Source organism: Erpetoichthys calabaricus, chromosome 4 (genome assembly GCF_900747795.2).
Source record: "Erpetoichthys calabaricus chromosome 4, fErpCal1.3, whole genome shotgun sequence".
Classification (NCBI taxonomy): domain Eukaryota; kingdom Metazoa; phylum Chordata; class Cladistia; order Polypteriformes; family Polypteridae; genus Erpetoichthys; species Erpetoichthys calabaricus.
In genome coordinates, this window is record NC_041397.2 from 193,572,090 (window position 1) to 193,596,494 (window position 24,405).

A 24,405-nucleotide genomic window follows, 5' to 3' on the forward strand; every position below is an offset into this window, starting at 1 on the left:
TCCATTCACCACTGTACTTCCAAACCGGTCAATGTCCTTCCCAGAAATATTGAATATACGGTGTCCTGGATATATTCCTGTTTTTTCAATATATAACATACGTATATAACATAACAACAAATACATCAAACCATAAATGTTGGTGGAACACCTCTCATACATCAGAAAGCTAGTTTGGTCAAATAAAGTAAAACAGATTCCAATAGATAAATTTTGGGGCGCTAACCCAGTCATCCCTGTTTAATTCAGTCAAAAAATGATACAAAGAAGGGCCACTGTGCACAGCAGTATAATCAACAAAAGAATACCAAATATGAAATCCATCTGGCTGGGTTAACAAGGTTCGTCTCTTTCTCTCTCTCTTTTTATCTTTCTCTTTTCAAGTGATAGTGAGCTCCATTTTATGGTGCAGTCTATTCACAACAGACTGCCTTGTTCCAACATTGGCGGGCATTATAGCCGGGAAACTGGAAGGGGCGGAGTCAGTTGTCCTCACTAGGAGTCTTCTCTGTACTGCGGAGGGAAGAAAAGAGGAGAAGGTTAGCACAAGCACCTCCTCTCTACCTTGGGTGGTAGTGCCTGCTTCAGATGAACCCAGAGAGTGATCCACAGATGTGCATGCGTGACAGTAGCCATCATTAATGAATGTGTAAACCATGTACTTCCTAGTATTATACAATAAAGTTGCATTTCCCAATTATAACTGACAGTGAGATCTGCTGTACCAAATTTACTGTAACAATGGTAATTTTGTCTGCCTCAAATTTCTGCCACCAATCATGTTGATCATGTTGTTCAATTTCAATACAACAAACTCTCAAGTGAATTTCTACTCTATTCTGCAATGAGTGATAATGCCAGGGTATTTTCAAACTCAGAATGACATTATGGCAACATTGAGAATCTTCTACCTAATGAGGGCTTGGATTTTGAGGTTAGCTAAGCAGATCAAGAAAAGTCTTCCAGATAGTATGAAACTGCTTGAGGCACTTACGACTCCTGGATAATCTATTCTTCTTTCTTATATTCAAAGAGGATTCTGGAAAGTCAGAGAAACTATGGAGAGTTATTCACAAGCTTGAATGGACTATCAAAGAGGACAGCAAAACTGAGGGTTTATGGGTAGCAGACAAGAAAGATATTCTAGAACTGGCCCGTATTGCCTGCTAAATGTTGACCTTACCAGTCAGTAATGCTGCTGTTGAGTGCTCTTTCTTACAGATGACACAAAACAAACCTCCAAAACAAAATGTAGGAGAAATCTTTTTAAAATATAATTCATGTTCGAGCACAAATGCAAAGAAACAAAATATGCTGCCTCAAACTCAAAGGATCCTTTCACTGTTCACAGCTGACATCCACTTAGCCCATACTGAGGTAGATGAGGAAGACAGTAACACTGTGGCTCTGAGGCTAGGGATCTGCACTGACAATTGGAAGGTTGCTGGTTCGAATCCCGTAAAATGCCAAAAGGAACTCTGCTCTTTTGGGCCCTTGAGCAAGACCCTTAACCTGCAATTGCTAAGCACTTTGAGTAGTGAGACAAGCGCTATATAAATGCAAAGAATTATTATTATTAAATAGTTCATTTGTGCTGTGGTATTAATAAAACAAGATAGCAGACAATAAGAAAACACAAAAGAGAAAAGAGGACCAAGGAGTAAGAAATAAAAAAGTGTCAGCAGGTAGCTGTATATTGTTTACTCAAAAAAGTAAGCTCAGAAAAAAATCTCTTATGTTCTTGCAGCCATGTTTATGTCATAACTTAACAAGTAACAACAATTTCTTTCAAACATTTTGCATCCTAAAGAATTTTGGTAATTATGCAAGACTAATTTTAGATTGGCTGCATCACACAGGAATTTGGAGAAACATAAATTGACTTTTATTGAATTTAGCATGTTTAATTGCTTAATGATGGTGACACATTGAATTAGTCAACTGAGCAAAAATTTTTGGCTGCTCATTTTCCATTGTACTCAGCAACTGCTGCTTCTCTCTGTTCAACAGTAGTCCACCAGCAGTGATGAGTTTCACTTGCCCTGATACTGTTTTTTAATTGTAAAATCCCGGTATAACCATTCACCATGTTCATTACTGACTGCACCAACATTAGCAGGGAAGAAGTTCAAATGTGAATATAGAAAATTAGTCTTTGGTGACATGTTGCAGGTCATGTTTTTATATGCTTGAAGTATGTTTTGTCAACTAGCCGGATGCAGTCTGGTGCTCGGCGGTTGACGAGAAAATTTTCAACAACATCAACATCTTCCATGCAATTTCCCCGGGCCCTACTTGTGGATCTTAAAACTGCTTGTCATTGATAACGTGTCTGGTTTGTGTACAGATAAAATGCCTTCCTTAATCCTGGCATCAGTTATTCATGGAAACACCTGTCTCAAAACTTGAAATCCTTCACCTTTCTTGTTCATCACTTTCATGAAATGTTTAATCTTTACAAGTTTTATATGAAGAGAACGCAAAAAATATCTTTTATGGGCCGACAAGTGGTTTGGGTGCCACTCTTTTCTGCCCTGGAACCAAATGCTTATGGAGTGGTCAGTTCTTTTTAATGTAAGGAGACACTTTAGCATGGCTGTCCCATTTACAAATGAAACAGCAGGAGCTGCATTCATGGTAGCATTGCCACTACTTTTAGATCACCACAGATGTTCTAGTTGTAGTAATTTATATGTATACTATAATTTAAGGGGATATAACAAAAATAAATTGCAATAAAATGGTACCTCATTGGAAAAACTTTGTGATCAGCAGTCCAAAATCTATATGATACACCCAAAAGTGCTGGAAGCAAATTTGTCATTGTCCAGTGTAACATATTAATGAATGCATACTCTGAGCAAGTTGGAAGGGCTCTTCAATGGACAGGTCATTCCTCAACGCACTATGAGTACCATGTGCTACAGTTTTTTAGTGTTAAATGAACTCTGAATGAGTTACGTTTTATATGAATTACAATTTAAGGCACTTGATGATAATTTGCTTTTCAAATGAATGAATATGTGAACAAAAGAGAGATGGAAATAAAAGTACAGGGGAAAAGAAAACAGGGGTGGCCAAAGCAGAGGTGGATGGATAAAGTTAAAGAAGATATGAAGGAGAAAGTGGATCAAGCACATCGACCCCACATAGAAGTGAATAAAGATGAAGAAGAAGATGAAAAGGAAGAAGAATGATTTTAGAAGTAAATTCTTAGAAGCAGAAAAATTTGTGATATCATTATTTTGCATACTTGCTGCAGACAGGCATATATTTACTTTAGTAGAGTGGAAACAGTCAAAGTCCTAAATATTGAATAAAAAAGCTACCCATTCAAAAGTAAAAGTTCGCCAGGCACCAAAAAGTGTAAAATACAACACTTAACTAATATTATTAACTGTTTAAATCATCATCCTCCAAGATAACACAATAAAACTGCAAAGCATCCATGTTTTCTCCAAGTATGGCATTTCTAAAATTATTTTAATGAAACAGTTTTAAAAATTGAATGAATATTAAAAAAATTAATCAAAGACTTTGCATAGCAAAATGTTAAAAAGTTAGACCAATTGTGGATAATATACATTAAAATAAATATAATATTTCTTATCAGAATCCTGGTCTATGGAATAAGTACCAATGCATCCATATTCTAATAACATTCTGACCATTCTTTTCCTTGATGTTGTGTTCTATCAGAAAAGTAGAATGACATTTCACAAATTCTAAAAGTCTTTCAAATTGTGGCTTAGAGGTATTTGGCATTCTAGCAGCAGACAAGGTAAAGGCTTTGTTGCCTGATCTTTTCATTCCAGCTCTAGGTTACTGAGTTGTGATTATTTCAGAGTTTCAGTACGGGATCCCAAATATGAACAGCATTCCAGTGCTGCATTGATCACTCCTCAGGATTTCCTGCAGATGTGCAGAAAAGTACAAAAACAGCTGTGATGACAGGTAGGAACCATGTGGTGATGAGTTTCTTAAAAGCCTGAGATTGGAACACATCAATTTGGTGCTCAGCCTAAAACAAAACAGCAAATACAGTATATGCCATCAGTAATGTACATGTGTAGAAAATAGTCAAATCTGAGAGTGCTTCTCTTTCTTTTTAACATAAAAATCAACTCTTCCTTTTTATTAGAAGTGATTGCTTGGGATGACAATTGTCATATCGAAGGTTGTGGCAGACATCCAGTGCCCTCACCCAGCATTTGGAGTGGAAGGACCCAGGGAGAGAGAGGGTAGCGCCAGGGGGTACTGCATGGATTACAGAGTCCTACTTTGAAGGGATTCTGCTTCACCAGGAAGTGCTTCTGGAACATGCTAACGGGCCACTGGAAGTACTCCTGGGTGCAGCATAACAGAAGCCCGCTGTCTTCATTTCTGGAGCTAGAGTCGGGAGGTGGAGAACAATGCTTGCTGGAGGAGGAGTGGAACTGGAAAGAGAGAGAGAGAGAGAGAGAGGACAAAGACAGAATAAAAAGAAGACACAGTGCTGTGGGTTTTGTTATTGTGCTTATTGATACTGTGCTTTGGTGGTGTAAACAATAGGGGCGTTTCCCACAACAGAATAAAGCCTGTGTTTTGTGCTGCATTTGTGTTTGTGTCAGGTTTGGGGAGCTGGAGCGCCCCCTGCAGGCCACAAGGTGAAATTAAACAAGATTATTTTTGTCATTTAAGAAGCATTCTTCGCATTCTAACACATGATAACTGCAGAAATGTTCATATGTAATTTACATTTTCAAATTATACACGTTTTTAAAAGTGTATAATTTCTATGCTAAGGCAGTTTTTGTGTAATTATGTAACATTTACAGCATGCATTGATCAGTATAATTCAAACATCGTCAAAAATATTTTATTCCTCATATCCACAATAAAAAACATTTTGGTACGAGTTCACAATGAGGTGGCTAGTTTTTCATTATTATAATAAAAAGAGCACCTGATAAAAAATCATTACTGAAGTACTGTCAATTTGGAACAATAAAAATATATGTGCAGCATGTGGTTTTCTGTGTCATGAAGGTGTAGATTTAATAGTAAAATGTTGCATGCAAATATTTTATTATGTGGAATGAAATGGATGAATCATATCTTTCTGCAAAAATTATGTACTCCTTCCTCAACAGTGCTGGAGATGGAACTTAATAATAATTAGTAATGATTATAAATGTCTTGAATTGCATTTACAAAACTAGTAACTGTGCCACGGTTCATTCAGATTTCCACAGGTTCATATATTGACGCAGTAGAAGAATGACAGACATCACTCAAAAAGTGGTTAAATCGTGTTTACGGATTCCTAAAACGTGTAGCTTGAACTTGAAATTATGCTGATAACACAATGCATATATATATATATATATATACAGTGTATATATGTATATTTGTGTGTGTGTGTGTGTGTGTCTGCATACATGCCCATGGTATATGTGCTTCAGATGAAACAAGTCATAAAAGTAACAAAAACATGCCTCTTATCACCATTTTTTATGAGGCTATGGCATTTTCTTTGTCTCGAAAAGGTATACAGTTTAATAAACTAGATCAAAAATTAAAGGTTCCTAAGGTCTTCCATCACTACTAAGTTTGTAGCCATTGAAAGATTTAGAAAATTTCAGCAAATATCTATAGGGTCATTAATGAGAAAAACAACAACAGTAGTGACACATTTATTAGCATTTACTAACTCCTGGGACTTCAGAGGGATGTTTGGTCGGTGGCGATACTTCAAGTTGACAATTATAATAGTTTACAATGTGTATCAGTGATTTTATTCTTATACTGGTAACATAATTCTAAAGCAAAGGACAAGAAGGTCACAACAATGCATTCTTCAGATGCAGACCTCCTGGAGATATTCCATCAAAGTCCTCTAACACAGGCCTAAAACAGCTGGCTCTGTTTTAACATTCAACCATAAGTCATACAAATGGTTAAAGAAAAATAATACAAAAAATAAATCAGTAACCAGCAGGGCTCTGTTTTTCAAAAGAACAATCTGTGGGGAAGTAAAACGCAGCACATGTTCCCAAGCTAACAAATGTGGTAGCACTCCCTCTCTTTAAAGTCTTAACAAGCTTTTTTAAATGCTATTGCATTCCTCTAAATATATTTTGAAACTAAGTCATGCAAAATGTAAAAAAAAACAAAAATCCAAAAAAACAAATGCTGGTAAAATAAAATAAAATCTGTTTATTGTCAAAAAGGAATACATTTACAAGAAAAGCAATGCGTGGAAAGTCATGAACTATGATACAAGCTTTGCTTCAGAACGTTTGTTTGCAATGCACCTCCTTAAGGGTCCAATGTAGTGTGTCATAATAAGAAATGTAAAAGCCAACACACTTTAAAAAATGATAATAAAATCCTGTTGATTTTATTAAGGCTGTATTAATTTTTTTTAATAAATGGACCTTTATTTCTTACTATTTCCACATTAAAAGTATTGTTAAATATGAATTTCTACCAGTGTGAGTAAACTTATATATATAACATAATGTATGCATATATATTCATAAAAGTGCCTAATCCAGTTTAGGGTTGCAGGGCCTATCCCAGCAGAATTTGATGGTAGGCACATACAAACCTTTCGTGAGACACCCGATTGGCACAGGCTCACTCATATGAGATCAATCTTGAACTGCCAATCAACCTACAATACACGTCTTTGGGATGTGTTAGATAAACCAGAGTACCTGGAACAATTCCATGAAGACACCAGGGTAACATGCAAACTCAACACAGACATTTGGAGCTTTGAAGCAGCAGCACTAAACATAAATTAATATAACTACATACAAAATATAAATGAATGTTTGCCAGAATCTAGTCTGCAGGCTTTCATTATAAATCAGTATGAAAAATTATTTAAATTTAAACAATATTCCACGATTACAGTTTAGGTATTTCTGAAATTATATTTTCACTCAACCGTCTATTCATTACTGATTTTTTGTTTTAAGTTTTATTGGACTTAAACACTACACTACAATATGTTAAACACAATCAATTAAAAATACAATTAATATGACATTCCAAAAAGAAAAATGAAAATCTGATCTATTCTAATTTACACCTAAAGTCTCACCCATATCCAGTTTAGAAAGCTACATGAACAAAACTCCCTCTAAAATAGAGTTCCTTATGTAAAGAAAAAACAAAACTAAGTTAGAAAATATTCAAACAACTCCTGTTGAAGTGTTTCAAAAGTAACTCTTCAGAACACAACCTTTCTTCCATCTATTCATTTCCTGAAGCTGCTATTTCCATTATTAGGCTGCAGTTAGCCAGGGTCCATCTTGGCTGCACCCGCTGGAAAATATGAAAAAAAATCTATGGCAAAATAGATTCAAGGCAACACTCAGCTACACATCCATACTAACTCATTCCGAGACCATTTAGAGTTTTGGGGATTTGGGCAGAAAATAGACTATCTACACAGAGAAGTACAGAATGTGTGAATTCTTCTTGTGTTTAGTGTGGGCAAAATAAATTGCACACCCACAACCCAGAAATAAATGCAAAATGTCCAAAAAAAAAAAAAAAAAAAAAGAAACAAATATTGTTCTGTTCCTTGTTAAAAAGGAACATATTTATATATTACGGAATATCATTACAGAATACAGAACACAGAAAACCCTAGATTAAAGATGAACTATGACTATATAATTATTTTTTAAAAATCTCTTTTAAGTTACACATTTCTGACGTAATATCTTATTCGGAAACATGTAACTATTGCCAAATTAATTAAAATTGTGTGCAATACCTCATATAAAAACAGTTCAAATTATTCTGAAGTTAAGAAATTTACAGTAAAGATACTTAGAACCCTTACATATCTCCCATGGGTAAAGAATTGGTGAAAAGTAACAAAAACATACTTTGTGAAATGTACAGTATAATGATTTAAATACTAAAGCCCTTTTTGTCAAATGCCAGATGTTGACAACAGTCATGCAGTAGTCTCTTATAACATGAGATTGATCAAGTCTGAATAATACATTTTCACAAATTTATTCTAACTGAATATTGTGGTTAAACCAAAAATATTAGTTATTCTAAAACCCAACTTTTTAACAAACTAAAATTTAATACAAAACAATTTTTTGTGTAATCTCAACTAAATATTTCTGATGGAGTGGCGTTACGCACATGAACCAACCTCCTTTTGCTAGTTTTTTATAATGCACAGGGCGAGAATGGTTACGTATACACTTGACAGTATGACTGCTACTGCTATTACTAGACTGGATGCAGAGATCCAGACATTTTGGTAATTCAATATAACTTAGAGTTCAGAACACAACTGTTGATGCTGTTCTGAATGTTTCAACCCCTAAAAATTCTTGGAAAATGCTCTAGTTATTTTATGGAGGAACAAAAGCACAGTAAATTAAATGTGATTTGACAGTAATACAATCATGAAAGAAACATTTAATTGCTAAGTGTAAAACGTTAATAGACTGGTTGAACTGTGAAAAGTGATTTATGATTTATGACTACATTTAGAATTTTCCTTTTAAATTATTTAATGTAGAGAGTTTTAAAACCAAAAGCCTTTCTTTACTATTCCTATATGATACTTGAAAATATTTAACAAACGATGTACCTTTGACATAAAATGTTATTTAGTTTATGAAATGCCAAGAGTTATAAAAAGCAACTGAGTATTATAATTATAACATCTGACAAAATTAAATGGAAACGATAATCAGTAATGACTTTAATTAAGAATGTGTCTTTAGGGTTTTCTGTTTCTGATAACTGTATAAAAAATACTATTTTTTTGTGTTTAACTTATAATGATCTCTTTGGACGCTTACCTTGGTGTTTTGGTCTCAATTCAGAAATTATAAAATTGAGTTTTCTGTTGTTTCATTATTGGATAATTGGAGTTATTTTAGTATTTTTGTTATCTTGTTTTGCATTTGCAATGGATTTTCATTCCATTTTTCTGAATGTTTGAGTTTTTTTATCTGATATTTACTATTGGGCTTGGAAATGGCCATGACAGGGAAGCAGCTGCAGCCTTTTACATTCACTGTCATTTGCCCTGGTGTCTTCTCTGCTCGTTGTTAATTGTCATAATAAACACCACAGAAAAAAGGTGAATAAACAGGACAATGACAAAAGAAGAAACTATGGCAAAAATATCAATATATCAACATTCCTTATACATGTAAATCTCACACTTTTTCTGAATGCAGAATAAGAGAAGAACAATTAAAGACCTGCTAATTAAACTTTTCTGATCAGTAAGATTGTGAAATTGATTGGAATAAAATGCTGCAGCCCCAGTGGGCCCCCGGGACTGAATTTGAGAACCACTGGTTTAGACAGCATGGGGAATATATAATTTTGGGATAAGTGCTCACCGTTTGATATTCTGAGACTACAGAGGGTGAAGCTTTCAGTAGTTCAGTTTATTCTTGGGGATCTCTTTACTTCAGCAGTGTTATTTTTAACAAAAATCACATTTTTTAAAAAAGGAGTACAGAATATCTTTTATCAAAGGACACAGTAAGACAGATACAGTATATGGACATATCCATAAGAGTCTGCGTGCAAAAAAACTGGATCTGCCTGGGTAATATATTTTTAGCTTTCTTTTTTTTTTTTTACCTTATTACCCTTAAAGGTTTACATTGTTTGCATCTGGAGAATAATTTGATTAGAAATTTCAGGAAGCAAACACTTTAGAAATAAGCATGTCTAAATAAACTGGAGGATATTTCAATAAGATAAGTATATACACTGGGAACAGCATTCATATTACCCTGGTGAGGTCTCTTAGTTTTACCCTTCCAAGCAAGATGAAAAAAACAGATAATTTGATATTACAGGTCAAACATCTGTTTAATGTCCAGCTGCTTTTTTGTTCTTGGAATAGGTGGCCAAATCTGGCTACCTATAAACATTATGCCTGCATGCTTTATACAGCTGGAATGAACTTTAATGCATTTTGTCAGACTGACATACGTTTTCATTTTTAGGCAAAGTGAATGGACGTGAATCAGAATGGTGCCATGGACAGTTTTCTGGCATTTGTGACACTATTTTTATTTTTACCATTTGTGCTAAAGAACAATTGCACAATTACGATCACTTTTTGAGAAACTTGAAAGGCATATTATGTCATGTAGGCACATCTGAGAAAGACAGAAGAAAGGGAATCTGTTCAAATTGGGGAAAGCAAATCAATTTGATGGAGAGAGGAAGAAACTGAGAGAACTGTCCAGTTGTTTTTGTCGATCTTCGTGTGTCCCTTTTCATTATTCTATGGAGCAGACTTGTTTACTTTTGCAATCATTGCATGTTTATATCTTATGCTGGAAAAATATAATGATTAACACATGCACTGAGCAAAATATGTACACTGTAAATATACAAAATAAAGCATGATTAATAAGGTCAGCATTGCAAATACAGATGAAGCTGCAATTGCAGAAGCTTAATTTCTTCATTTGAGAACTGCAAATAAAATTGGTGTGTTTATATAATTCCATTTCTTTGATTTTTGTCTTTATTGTCTGGTCTAGTTTTGAATTTATTTGTAGTTCAATCCAATGTGATATCTAATGATAAATTGAAAGGAACAATTTGGCAATGTGCATAATGTACTGTCTTGTTAGCCTTGGTGATTCCAAGGCATGGAATGCATACATTTCAATAAATATGTAATTTCCTTAAATTTGCAATAAAAAACTCAAAATAAAAAATGATCAGAATTGTATTTGTTTCATTTATTTTGTGCTGTTTTACAGCTATAGACGATATGTGTTTAAATAGTAGGTCACCTAATATTCTATTACTGTATGTGTTTGTGATGAAAGATGAGAATGGAAACAATGGCTATACTGTACTCAGTTGATTCAAGAGTTATCTTTTAGGACACATGATGAACGTTTCCATTTTTGTAATGTAAGAAATGACCCTTCCTAACCAATCAATGCACGTGTCACCACTGGTTGTTAGAGGGTTTGATGTCATAGGTTTGTGGTGATTAATTTATTTTAAGCTATAAAACAGGCTTCCCTTTTAAAGGTAGATACAAAAGTAAGCTACCTAAAGTTTTTAACCAGCAAACTCTAACTAGCATAGCAACTCTCAGCACCAGCACACCTTAACAGATTGCATTAAAGTCTGTTTATACGGCTATCACAAGCGACACAAATGTATTAAACCTTGCCAAACAGTGATGGCTTACCACATAAACGTAGCCATTTAGAGTCACCTAATCTCAGATGAGGGTGCTGCAAAGTGGCAGCTTTTGTTCTTAAAATGTGGGGGAGATCATGACACTGTTATACATTCTGCAGACTACAGGGACAAGTTAAAAATGGAAAATAAGTAGCGAGGGAAAGAATTTCCTTGTTTTCCTATCTCTTGCAATGACAAACAGCAAAATACTCACTGGCCATGCCTAAGTTAAGAAGACTGCTCATTAGTGGTATAATAAGGTCACAAAATACATCTTTATTTTAATTAGCACATTCCACAATGAGAGTTTTCACAAAGCAATAAGGAAAATTAAAGATCAAATTAAAAGCAAGTTTAGAATAAATTCAATTAGAACATTACAAGTTAAACAAAGACACTCAAAGAAATATTTAATGTAGATGAGCAGAAGATTGACTGAGAATATTGAGCAGATATTTACATTTAAGCAAGAGATTATGAGAAATCCTAATTCTTCGAATAATACCTATTGCTTGAAAGATTGGTATTCAGTTCAATAATAGTTTTCTGTTGAATTTTGTAAACACATACATATATCTCAAATCTCCTCAATCCAATTTATAATTGTGTGATGCTGGGCACAAGGTGAGACACAATCCCTGAAAAGGGCTCCAGTCCATCACAGGGCAAACTGAAATCTGTTTCTTTTTTAATTATCATGACGTTATATATAACATACATTTTTCTGGCATTTTTAAATAGATGTGGCAAGAACGTTGCACAGTATCGGCATGTCAGCCCAGCTCACAGTGATAAAGAAGACAACACTGATGTAATACATAAAACGTGACTGCAAATGAACTCTCATATGTAAAGACTACATGTAATTCAGTTTTATTCTTCTCATATTCTTAATTAATTTATTAGAAATGGGAGTCCAATTAATCTTTATTTAATAAAGATTTTAAAAATATACTTTTGAAAAGGCATTAACTATTTAATCTTCGGGTGAAATTTGAACGTAAAAAAAAAATCAGGCCTCATTAGCATTACCATGACAGGCTACATTTGCAAGCAATTGGGGTTAATAAAAATTCAAAGAAAAACAAATATGAAATGCTTTCATACCATTACTGTATAATTGCTAACTTTGGTAAATACCATATGTATTTCTTTCTAGTATAGAGTTTTTTTTTCTCCATAACATAACGTTCTCAGGCTCGCTTAATCCACTTCAGAAGAGTGAATATGTAAAATCCTAGCAACATTGGGCAGACAGCAAAAACCAAATCTGAATAGGGAGCCAGTCCAACTCACGCACATATCCACACTCAGACTCACACTGAGCCAATGCAGAATTGCCAATTCATCTAATAAACGTGTCTTAGGAAAGTTGGAGGAGAAGTAAGTACTTAGACAAAAACACACAGGCAGAAAGACAACATGAGCGCTCCACACAGACAGCATAATGTTATAATGTTTCAACCCAGGACACTGGATCAGTCAGGCAGTAACACCAACCAGGTAACACCAACCATATAGTAGTTTGGTTAACTTATGCTTCCAATAGGCTGCCTGTTTAGCTTTTTTAATCCACCCCCTGTTGTTTTTTTTTTTGCGATTCTTACAATTTCCTCCCACATCATCAAAAATTTTACTATAAGCTAAAAAGTGAGGCAAAATTAACCTGCTATGGTGTTGCCCATTCAGGGCCATTTCTAGCCCTTCTTCCGTTGTCCCATTCATGTCACAACTGTCCTGCACTACACATTGCAGATCCAGAAAATGAATGACAGGCTAGAAATATGACCATAGACCACAGATACAATAAACATTAGATGATGAACAAAAAGTGCCTTCAATTTCAGAACTTCACTAACACCTAGGAAAAATAAATTATATGATAAATTCAGTATAATTCAGATCAAAGTTATTTTCCCCACATTCAGAGTATACACAAGAAACTGTGATCTTACATGAACAATTTAAAAAATTAATAAAAGCAGAACTATTAATAATATAACAATTCAAAAAATGCTATTCCTGTTCTTGCAGTTTTAAATGATATCTACAGTATACAGCACTGGTCAAAACATGAAAACAAGCACCTTAAAACTGTCTAAATATATACGTTTTTAAAATAAGAATGTTCTTGAGATGGCAAACATATTGTAAAATAGTCAGTCAGTCATTATCCAAACCACTATATCCTAACACAGGGTCATGGGGGTCTGCTAGAGCCAATCCCAGCCAATACAGGGCACAAGGCAGGAACAAAACCCGGGCAGGGCGCCAACCCACCGCAGGACACACACACACACACGCACACACACACCCACACATCAAGCACACACTAGGGACAATTTAGAATCGCCAATGCACCTAATCTGCATGTCTCTGGACTATAGCAGGAAACTGGAGCACCTGTAAGAAACCCATGCAGACACGGGGAGAACAGGCAAACTCCATGCAGGGAGGACCCAGAAAGCAAACCCGGGTCTCCTTACTGTGAGGCATATTGTAAAACAGCATATCCATATTGTTTTTGGGGAAAGAAAAGTGAGATTCTACCATTTTAAACTGTCTTAGAAAGTTAATTTTACTAGTAAATTCACTTGTGTTTGCTTATTTTGAACAGAATGCAAGTTTCACATAGCTATGTAGTTAATGGAAGATTCTGTTTTATCCCCTGCATGCTATCATGTAATAAGATATTCTTAATATTCTGCTGTATATCTGGTGTGACAACTGTATAATCTCAGACTGACAGTTAGGTAGAGACCTGAACTCTGAGACAGATCTGATTGTTTGCTTTTAGATGGAATGGTATGGTGACATACAGTTTTCTGACCATACAGTAAGTCATAGTGTAAGTCTTAAACAAAAACATCATAGACAAGAAGTTTTCTTTTTTTTGGTGATCTGTTTTGCTTTGAATTGCACTTAACCTTTTAAAACACTCCTGGGGCCTCATGCATAAAACTTTGCTTAGATTCCATACTAAAATTGTGCCTACGTTTAAAAGGCAAAAATGACATATGCACAAAAAAAAAAAATTGGATTATAAAACCATACGTACACCATGTGTGACACCAGGTTCCTTCATAAATCTCTGATCAACTTAAAACTGTGCACTTGTGCACGTGCTTTTAGCTACTCCTCATCACCTCCTCTCAGCAAACATATATGACTTAAAAAACACCTTTTTTGAAAATTCATGATGTAATATTCATATAAATCTGGCCATGTTCCAGAGAGATATGTCTTTACTACAAACCAAGGGAGAACAAAAGAAATAAAACTTACTGACATAAGCAGAGTTGGCCTACGAACAGGTGCAATATAGTACTAATATAAGTCTCAAAAAGGGTATTTTTACAAAAATTTTTCAAGGCCACAGTTAATGTAAAAATTTTAATAATCAATGGATTAGGTTAACAGTGATGTGGTGATAGCATTGCTTCCTCATAGTAATAATAATAATAATAATGTATTTTAAGGAGTCCAGGGTCACTTCCCAGTTGTTCTCGTGTGAATTTGCTCTGGTTTCCTCCCACAGTCCAAAGAAATGTGGGTTAAGTGAACTGGTGATAATATTTCATCTCCGGTGTATGTGTGTGTGTGTGTGTATTCACAACTGTCTAGGATTTGTTCCACTTGCACCCATTGCTTGCTTGTTTGCTGGGACAGTCTGCAGCTGTCCCATGCACTAGATAAGCAGGTTTAGATAATGTACAGATGGATCAACGAATACTATAATCCGTCCTGCCTAAAGTATTCTGTATTGCACGTCACATGTACTTAAAACAAAGATTTACACTGTACGTTATCAGTTACAGATTAGTTTACTTTTTCAGATTTAGCTTGTACATCTTGTCTACAGCATATTCCTCTTTTACGCATCTAATAGCCATTCTTTTAGGCAAAACAAATTGTCAGAAGTCAGCACAAGTGATTAAAACACCCGAAGAGGTTCTGCCTGCATATGCTGCCTGTACAAACAGCAGCATGGCGGTCACAAATCACACGTACCCCTGTAACTAAATCTGTCTATATGATGAAGTAAATAAAAAACTTTGAAAAAAAAACTCAGCTTTGAGATTCAGTTAACTAAGTTGAAACCAAATGTTACACTACACATACATTGTCTAATTTTTTAAAATAAAAAAGTGATTATTTTTCCACAATTAAAATACGTAGACAAATAAACTTAAATATCATTAACAGTATTTGTGTACTTATTCATGATGATGACTGGTTTATAAATTGATTTAGACTTTCTGGAGTGTCATCTTGGAACTGTGTACTGAATGGGATCCTACATTACAGAGACCATCACGCAGAGAAAAACATAACCCTGTTCTGTTACCAGTTTTAGCAGCTGTAGAGTTTTTGGTGATGGTAACTTGTCAGCAGGATCTGGCTAGCTGGTCAGGAATCCCTGTCATCCTTGAATTGTGTCATGCCGTTACTGGCTAGCCAGATACACCCAATTTCCTTACAGTCAGGGTAAGCAAATGCAATTTGCAGCAATTGCTGATTTTCCTAATGTAATTGGTGCAACTGGCTCTACACATGTTGCAATAAAGGCACTATCATAGAATGAATTTGCTTCTGTAAATAGAAAGCACTTCTATTCAATTAATACACAGCTAATATGTGATGTTCAAATGTGTCTGATTAACATTGTTGTAATGTGGCCTGGCTGAACCAGTGACTCCTTTATTTGATCAAATATTAGTGTGGGAAGCAGACTTCAGGGTCACGCTGTGTGTGATAATTGGCTTTTTGGTAATGTTGCCATTGCCAGTTATGTCATACAGCACACCCTTTTTATGGGTAAACTAGATAGGCTACAAAATAACATTAAGCAAGTGCATTAGGCATTATTAACAACATTAAACACAGCTGTATTGAGAGAACATCTCAGTTAACTGTATTATGACCCTGCTTAGGAAAAACTGGGACTAGAAGAAGGATAGATGGATGGATGGATGGATGGAAGGACATGATCATCAGAATGTGACTGAGGCATTATTGAAATGCATAACAAAACAAGATTTTCTGTTCACTTAGATGTCACACCACTGTGGATCACTAAAATATCAACACCAAAAAAGTCTGCATAAGAGTTACTGATAGATGGATGATTGAAACTTTCCATAACGTGATTCCAGTTTCTCCTCCAAGTTTGCTTTTTATAAATCCTGACTTTTGCCTAAGAAATGGCTGACACAGATTTCTGAGCAAAACCAAGTTTTATGCTTGCTTGGATGGTTGAACCTTTCCATTAACTGCATTTGGAGCTATTTTAGAAATCTTTGACAAGTATGGATATGAAAACAAAACCAGGCTCTTCACCCCAATGCCTGTTTCCCTCCACAACCCCCAGGAGTGTGGTTTCCTGTAGTTTGTTTTGTCAATGCTGAAGTTGCCTTTGTTCTAGTGAGAGAGGCTCAAAGGCACTCAGTGACCGAGAGAGACTCAGAATAAATTTTTCTCAGGCTTTAGACAAATAAGTTTCCATTGCATACCAACGATATGTCAGACTATGAAGTAATAAAAAAGCAATGTTGTGCTGAAGAGTTTCATACATGTTTGAAGGACGTTCAAAAAGTTTACGCAATTTTACATTTTCGTTGGAAACGGTGAAGGCGGGAGGAGTAGTAAGTGGGTATTAAAAAGTTGGTACAATGCTGGGAAAATTGCAACACAAATGAAGGTGACTATGTAGAAAAGTGATGTAATTTGTTTTTGAAATTCTTAATAAATATAGTTTAAAAAAGTGTGGAAACTTTTTCAACATCCCTTGTACGTGGTTTTGTGCTTTACTTGTATATTTACATGGCAAATCTACCTATGGCAGCAGCCATAAACAGAGAAGTGAATAAGAATGTATCCTTACCTCAGGAAAAATAGTTCCAAAAATCTGTTATAAAATATGTAGCTTCTAAATTTGTTTTGTTTCCATAAACATACTTACAGAAAAATGGGAAGTGGTCTCCCCCTAGACTTTCTCGTATACTGTACTCAGATATGGGGTTGGATATTTGAGGAATAAACTGCAAGATAATGATTATATTTTTATATTATGTACATTAAAGAACCATCAACAACAAATCAAATCAAATTAATAATAAATTGAACAATTATTATAAAAGTAAAGTTGAATAAATTGGACTCTGGAGCTGCATGAATAAAATAATACTGCTTCTGGTTAGCAGAAATAGCTCAAAAGTTGATAGAAATCTACGTTTTGTACCTAATACTTGTATGCAAAATTTGGCTGACCTATGTGAAAGCATACTCGAGTTATTGTGTTTACACACACACACACAGACTCACAGACATAATTCCAAAAATGGAATTTCGGTCTAAAATGTCAAAATTCATCAAAATCTTGAAGTTGAATTTTTAGATGATTACAATACTTTCCCTATACTTTGTATACGAGAAAGTAAAAACAGAAGGGATGTTTTCTAAACTCAAAACCAATTCAAAGTAGAAATATTAAGTAAATTTGAAGGATTTTGTTTTTATGTTTGGACTGAAAATCATAGATCCCATTTTGAAGTGCAACAACGTGCATGGTTTTTTTTCTAAATTTCTAAATTTAAGTATATTATTTCCACATTCAAATTAATATTTATCATTATTGCAGTTTGGTAATAGTTTTTTTTACAATAGGCTATTATGTAATTATCATTTTTGATATTATGAGTAAAATTCACTCAGCAGTGAGTGAAACAATGGTTATTGTTTTTGCCTCCTTCATTCAGTATTGAGGTTTAAAAGCAATACTGTACCCAGTTTCTGTCTGAGTAAAGTTTGAATGATCTTCTTACATCTCAGTGGATTTCTCTGTGGATGCATTTCCTCTTAGATCCCAAAGAAGTGTTGTGTGCGCTAGGTTCTCATTCAGCACCATGTGGTTGGGTGTGTGAGTGGTACCTTCAGTTGTATGCTGCCCCTTCTAAGGTTGATTTCTACCTGTGTCCCATTCTACCATGATAGGCTGGGGCTTCTGAGACCCTGAATTGAATTAAATGAATTGAAAAGGGGACATTATTGGTTCATTCATCCATTTTGTAAACTGCTTATTCTGTTGAGGATCGCTGGGATTGCAGATAACATGCAAGTGTAAATTTTTAGATGCATAACGTAGGAAACTTGTATTATAAAAATTTCATATAGCTTCTTTTGTCTGAATATCTAAGACTAGATGTTGTGACAATTTTCATAACAGTTATAAAGACCAAGAGAAGAAGGTGTCTAATGTAAGCAATAAGAGAGGTACACCGTACTAACATTGAAGTGCTACAGTCATGGAGCTTTCATTTCTGACCTGTTCTTTTCCACCTTGTCTGAAGACAAACCGCAAGTTGCCTTGCATCTCATTACTGTTACATCTTATTAATGTAGATTTGTTTGTCTAAACTTTATTTTTTTACTTCTTTGGCAGAAGGCAGAAAATTAGATCTGCTTTTGTGAAGTAGTCAAACATCTGTTGCCCCTTTTAGGACTGTGAGACTTTGGAATGGAAACATTTAAAATGATTTTGAAATCCTCTTAATGAAATTATGCAGGAGAATTCCTTTTTATATACATATGAAACATAAATTAAAGCAATAGCGTCACATCACTTATTTCATTTTGATTTTAAAGAGCATTGTTATGAAGACAGATAATGATTCATTTATGCATGAACCATTACAGTTCTTTGTTTTGGGCTAAAAAGTAATTTCACCATATGTGAATAAAGTGAATGTATAACTTATAATTTAGACAGATGATCTATGGCATCAAAGCCAAATGGAAACGGGTCATTTGGGGTCCTGGTTTGAGTTTAGGCTTATTTGTATAGTTGATGTATTGAATAAATTAAGCACTAAAATTAATGAATTATAAATTCCATGACTTTGATTTCAGTCTTCATTGTTTATATTTAAAGTTCAAATACCATTCATTCATCCATCTTCCAAACCTGCTCATCCAGGATGGCCATAGGGCAGCTGGAGCCTATCCTAACAATCATAGGGCACAAGGCAGGACTAAGACTTGATCGGGACACACTCATACATCACACACACACACTCAAGTCAATTTAACATCACCAGTCCACTTAACCTTCATGTCTTTGGACTGTGAAAGGAAAGCAAAGCATGTAAACTCCAACTGCAAATAACATATTTGTTTGATCTTGGTATACTTAATGCAGATGAAAATTGTATGGATTTAAATTTATAATTAAAATCAATGGGCTTGATGATTTAAAACAGTAGCTTTCATCCAAATGTTTTAAAAAATAAAGCTTTTATTATTTTCTTTCTTAACACTGATGCATTTTTTTACCTGTTTTTCTTTTAAGAGATATGCATCAAAGCAGTCACTTAGACACAAAAAGAATAATAGAGCTGGAAAGACGGCCTTCCTTCAAGAACAGAATGTTTTTGTAACTCGGTGTAAAACTAAACAACGATTACGTCTGAATCTTACCTGTTATTGCATGCATTGTTGCTCTTTTATTGCATTGTTAACCATTGGATTATAAGGGAATGATAGGAAGAGAACTAACTGAAAAAATAATGTTTAAAAATAATTACCCTGATAAGACCTCACAAAACAGCTACAAAATGTACTCCCCTGAGCTAGCACAATCACAGGAAAAATGTATGAGGTTGTCCTCTTCGGCCAAATTGGCTGACTATTTTGGAGTTGATCCATAGAGTTGGAGGTAAAAATGATTTCATGTAATAGTGTGTGAAGAAATCACGATAGGGAAGAAAACATCACATTTTTTTCTTAATACTAAAGTGTATTGACTGTCCTCCTCAAAACCAGGGGATATTCTTCTACATGCAAGGTTGGATTTGAAGTAAATATACCGTCTAAGATGAATTTCCTATTTTTGTGACTGGCAACTTATTAAAGAAATAGAAAAGTATTCTCTGAGATTCAAATACTAAATACAGAATTTGAAGATTTTTATTTAAGTGGACTAAACATACCACCAGTTCCATTTCCATGATTGCAAAGATTGTAATAATTTTAAAATTTAAAACCTGAAAATTAGATACCTCTGCTCTAACAGTTCCTCATAAAAGCTACATAGCATTGTGGAAGAGTATCAAACTGGTTAATTTCCTGCCTCGTTTATTTATTTTTTTAAATTTTCTCTCCAGAGCATAACCTGAAAGACCCTGGGACTTGACAAAGCAACAAAAACATATTTGTGTCACTAATACTCCAACATTTTACTAGAGAGATCCATAAAGGTCCAACAGTAAAACTGTCAAAGTACAATTGTGTGGAGCACTCTGATTTGTGAGTTCTTACATGGACTAACCAAAATGTCTGATTTGGCAAGTCAGAAAATAATAGTAAGGTGTGCATGGAGGTGATGGTTCTGCAAAGATTTGAGAAATGATATTGTCGTAAGAAACGAGCTCAACTTATTTCCTGTATAAACCAGCAATTGAAAGGGCCTCACGTTTTCATTTGCATTATGGCTCGGAAATGGAACATCAAACCCAGGAAAGACAAAGCACAAAGAGGTAACTGTACACAGCAGTGTTATTATGAACATCTTTACAATGATAATTCAAAGAGGATGTAAAAGGTTATTTTTCCTTGAGGGGATGATAGTAATGCCAGCAGATCCTATAGCAATCCTTTAAATTGGTCATTAATTGCTGTGAATAAGGATCTTCCACTGCTTGTTGTGCTGAAGCAAAAATTGTGTAAGGAAGGAAGAAATTATGCAAAGGTATAATTAATTTATGACCTTATTCTTTAACTTTAATCCTCTGGAGAGCTACACGCTGTACTAAGGAATACCTTTGAATGGGGGTAGGTGAGTATTTCACAAAAGAAGGTAGTAACAGAATCTTCATGGAGTTTTAAAAAAAATGTTCAAGATGGGCAGGGAATTGGCATAGTGGTTTGCATTGCTGCTTCAAAGTTTCAGTGATCTGGGATCAAATTCTGGCCTGACAGCTCCGCACATTGAGCCTTCCCTTTATAAGTGCCACCCAACCTCTCCTTACTTTTATGTCTTGCACTCCCTCTTGCCAGTTCTCCTCCCCATAAGTAGAAAGATGATTATGATACTTACTATTATAAAGGAAACAAGAAAAAATCAATTCCATGTAATGCTTTAAAATGGTTAAATGTGTTTAGCGGACGTCGGTTATGAGTAAATTACATACAAACTAACCCTCTGCCTTGGGCCAATTCATGTCTTAACTTGATTTTATTTGAGAATCATTAGGTCAATACATATTGACAAGTTAGGCTTGTTAGAATAGCCTTTGCTCATATAAAATTCACTAATGTATTTAATCTCCACTTCTGATTTATTTTTCAGGAGGCTATTTATTTAACATAGGAAATTCCATGGTTGAGCAATTGCTACTTGCCTAGATAGTGTTTCATACATTCATACAGTCAAATTCAGTGCTGGAAAAGTTTTCATTACTTTTCAGCACTCCTCATAAAACCTCCTACATGTCAGTAATGTATCGAAATCTATTTTATACAATTTAATTTTGTTTGACTTGCCATTAATTTTTATTTTGTAATATTTTGATTTTTTTCACCATTTTTCTAGTGATGTTACTCCTCACCATTTTGTGCCTGGGTTTTAATTTAAACATTAGCATTCTTTGTAGATTAAATCCTGGGTGTCACTATCTTTGTGAATGTGGACACCACAGTAGGTAACCTGCTGCATTCAGGCAAGGTGCCTGAAATTCAAAGGGAAAACCTCAGTTAGAAACATAATGTTCAAGAAACAAAAAGCTAAGATTAAAACAAAAAGGAAATAAACTAACAGAAAAGGAAATACTGGTTTAGAGAATTGCTCTATTTTGTGACAGTAAAGTTTAGCATGCTGAAAGATTAAGGCAGATTTCTTAATGTAACAACCAGCTCATGACTTCGACAATTCTTTATTTTTTATTAATTCCAAACGAAATCTTCTTACTAAACCTTTGTTAATTTGGACTCTTCAGCAGTCCTCCTGAACATGTTACTCTGGCTCAGCATAAAGTATTTAGTGACTTTTATCCATCTTCTTGTTTCAAGTACTTTCAGTGTCAACCAACAATATTTATTTCTGTGGCACATTTTTATACACAGGTTGTAGATGCCTAGGCAAGTGTGTGTGAGTATCTGGGCTTGCGAGTGTCCTGGATAAAAACCAAGATCCAGGCCTTTAATGACCTCTTGGGCACAGCAACCAGCAGTGTGTCTGTCTGCGGAGAGAGTGTTGACCTTGTCGAGAGGTTTACTTACCTTGGCAGTGACATTCATGTCTCTGGTGACTTCCTATGAAGTCAGTAGAAGGATTGGGAGAGCATGGGGGGTCATGAGGTCACTGGAAAGGGGTGTGTGGTGCTCCCGATATCTATGCAAAAGGACAAAGGTCCAAGTCTTTAGAGTCCTGGTGCTTTCTGTCTTGCTATATGGTTGCGAGACATGGACACTATCCAGTGACCTGAGACAAAGACTGGACTCCTTTGGTACTGTGTCTCTCCGGAAAATCCTTGGGTGCTGTTGGTTTGACTTTGTGTCGAATGAGACGTTGCTCACAGAGTCCTGAATGAGGCACATTACTTGCATTGTGAGGGAGCGTCAGATTTGGCTCGTAAGCTCCTCATTGTTGGAGACCCGAGTGGCTGGACCAGGCCAAGGGGTCACCCACATAACACCTGGCTGCGGCAGATAAAGGGTAATTTCCAGAGGGTGGGACTGGACTGTGTGTCTGCATGGGGGGTTGCCAACTGGGATCCCGAGTTGTTTCGTCGTGTAGTGGGTGCGGCAATGCACTGTACCAGTGCATGCTCCCCAACTTGACTTGACTTGTTGTAGATGCAAGTGTTTTGCAAGATGTTAAAGAAGAACAAATGGAAATTAGATAGGATAAAGATCTTTTAGGTTACCTCTACTGTTACAGGAAAATACTACAACCATGGCAAAACACAGCGCATAAAAGTATTTCCCTGCAAATGTTTCCTACAGCCTCCATTTTAGGTGTCAGTACTGTAAGGTATTACTACGCTATGGATCTCTGGACAGTCTTTATTGTGATAGGGCACACCATTTATTGACCCATATAGATCCCCAGAACAGAATCCTATAGTGCCAAAACAAATTATCATAATGCATGCTGAAAAGTAAAAGCTATAACATGTTGTTCTTGCTCAGCTCAGAGGGCCACAGTGTTTTATGGGAAAACCACAAAACCATCCTTCTTCTTCTTCTTAATCTTTTTCATCTTTTCTACCTTCTATGTGGGGTCAATGTGCTTGATCAAACTTCTCCAAACAGCTCCTGCATCTACTTGCCAGCCAAGTCCTTTGAAATCCGTTTTTAGAAGACAGACGTTAACAGGATGACATTATACAAACTTTGAGCCAATGTATTACCACCAAATACTGTATGCTAAAGTTGCACATAGCGTTAATCCTTCATTTCTCCATGGACTCAGCTAATTATGTCCAACATGCACTATGTTCAAAGGATGCTGCTGTCTTGTACATTCCAAAATGTGTGCAGAAAGCTCCTGAAAGCAGTTACAGTCTCAAACATGGAAATAACTGACAGGTAAAATATATTTATAGTAACATTACTGTAGTTTAAATCCTACATACTAGACCTTAAAGTGTTGCACTATACTGTATCTTTCCATGTCCTGTGAATTAGAGTGCCAATCAAATGCATTTACCCCATATAAGTTTTCCACTTTATTGATATACAACATTGAATCAAAGTGGGGCTAATTTGGCTTTTCCGATACTGATCAATTGAAAATAACTATTTAATGTGAAAGGGAAAACAGATCTCTGTAAAGTGGTTTAAAGTAATTACAAATGTAAAAACAACACAAAATAATTGGTTACATAGGTATTCACCCCCAATTTAGTGGACAGCCATGAGTCTGTGTGCATCGGTCACTATCAGCATTTCATATTTGGACGTTGCAATTTCTGTAAAACTGTTCAAGCTCTTTTAGGTTGCATGGTGATTGTGAGTAAACAGCCTCTTTCAAGTCCAGGTACAAATTCTCAATCGGACTGAGGTCTGGACTCTGCCTGGGCCACTCCAGGGCATTCACATTGCTATTTTTAAGACATTTCTTTGTAGCTTTGACTTTATCCTTGAGGTCATTGTCTTGTTGGAAAACCAATCTACGAATCTGCAGGTTTCAGATTGCAT